The sequence below is a fragment of the Cydia fagiglandana genome, chromosome 5 (genome assembly GCF_963556715.1).
Source record: "Cydia fagiglandana chromosome 5, ilCydFagi1.1, whole genome shotgun sequence".
NCBI lineage: Eukaryota > Metazoa > Arthropoda > Insecta > Lepidoptera > Tortricidae > Cydia > Cydia fagiglandana.
Window position 1 is genome coordinate 743,454 of NC_085936.1, and position 1,984 is coordinate 745,437.

At 35.4% G+C, this 1,984-nt stretch overlaps 1 non-coding gene across 1 annotated transcript; it reads left to right on the top strand.

The window, feature by feature from the left end:
• Positions 1 to 1,045: 1,045 nt before the first annotated feature.
• Trnar-ccu (transfer RNA arginine (anticodon CCU)) lies at positions 1,046 to 1,118 on the top strand. Its single transcript has one exon. It is a non-coding gene; the product is annotated as a tRNA-Arg (tRNA).
• Positions 1,119 to 1,984: the final 866 nt, after the last annotated feature.

A 1,984-nucleotide genomic window follows, 5' to 3' on the forward strand; every position in this document is an offset into this window, starting at 1 on the left:
ACCTATGTACATGAGAAGATATTCCGCAGCCGATCGAAAAAAGGTACTTTAATTTTAATCCCCAGACGGTTCATGAACTTGCATGCAATATTCGATATATGTATTGCAAACTAAAGTGTAGGTACAATGAAGTCATTTGATCGATCAAATGCAAATAAGTTCTTGAACTGTCTAAATGGGCCTTTACCTAGCTAATATAATTTTTGCAGGAAAATACCTATAATGAAGACCAACAAATTTTTTAAACCACTGTCACTTTGTTCTTTCTAATTCTGAATAGGAAGTACTAAAGTAGTCCTTTAAAACCTTAAGACCCCTTAAACCAACTGTTTAATTCATTAAGGCTCTCCGATTAACATATAAAGCGGGCTGCGGCAAATAGGTAAATAAAAAGGCAATCAGCAGCGGGAGGGTTGACACGTTTGCGGCAGGTTGGGGTTTTTATTACGTGTGCCGATGGGATGAGATTAGATACGGCTGATACAAATGTTATAACATTACCTATAGGCTTGGTTACGTCTACGTAGGTACAGTCAGCAGCAGAAATTGCTAAGCGGGCGAGGTGTTCAAAATTACTTTGACACGCTCTTATTCTCTTAGCACTTACTGCCGCGTTTATGTCGCTCAATCCGTCACTCATTTTATCAAGAAAACTAGCAATTAGGTAGGGACAATCACCTGCAATAATATGTTACTCTTTGAAGGTCGCGAAAATATGTGACACGCTCTTATGGCTAAAGAAATAAGCTCGTGTCAGATATTTTTGCGGGCTTCGTTGTGTAACAAATTATTTGCAGGTGACTTTATAAAGGCGGCGTCAACGCCGCAGCAGAAATGTCGCAACCGTAATGCAGTTGCAGTTGACGTCAGAAGGTCACCTTAAAGATGCAAGCATATTTACTTGTCACGGTACAGTTTCAACTATAAACCTTAATTCAATTCAGCAAAGTTCCTATTGTTATGCAACACAACATACGAGGTCCCGAAAGTTACTCGTACAATGAAGACGTAGCATCAAATGCATTATTTCGAGCGCATCGCCGTAGCCCCTGTGGCCTAATGGATAAGGCATCGGCCTCCTAAGCCGGGGATTGTGGGTTCGAGTCCCACCAGGGGTAGAAACGTATTTTTTACGGCAGTTATTAAAACTTTTCACTATTTTTATTATGAAATCGAATGTAAATTTGTTTTTTTTTTTCTTGATGTTATTTATCGATTTATTTTTACACTTCTTGTTTTTAAATATTATACCTACCTATAAAAATATATCTACTCAATAAATTATACTCTATGACATCTACAAGACCACCCCAAAGCACAATAAAAAACAAACAAACCAAAAATCATAAATAATAAGCTGACCCAACTTAATACCTAATAATTACCGCTCGCAGTAATATATCGCGTCATATATCGCGCGGCGATAAAACACACTTCAAAGAGGGTGTAATCACTTTATGTCCACGACACGGTAAAATTAAATAATACATTTGCTACCAGTTGGGATAGGTAGAAAATAAAGACTGCTATAACTCTCGCGTCCCTGCGATAGTTACATCAAATCTATTTTGGCTGGCGTTAATTTGAAATTTATTGAAGCGATATATATGTTTTAACTGTATTTTTATTAGTTGATTGCTATATTTTTAATTTTTTAAGTAAATTAATCAACTCAACTTCCAAAAAAAGTTATCTAACATTCTACATTTTAAGGTTTATTGATAAGTCATTATATAAAATCATATCAACAAAACTGAGGAACATAAGTTTGATCATCTAAATAAGATCTGATTATATTAAGATTGTCTGGAAGATATCGTTTTTTAACTATTAGACCACTTAAGTCTTAATGTTTAGTTACCTACCTCTTCTTGAGTTGGTTGTATTCATTGTATTACATATTTTATGTATTGAAGTGTGCAATAAAGATTATTTGTATTGCATTGTATTGCGAGTGTTTCACTGGTCTCTGGCAATAGGTAAC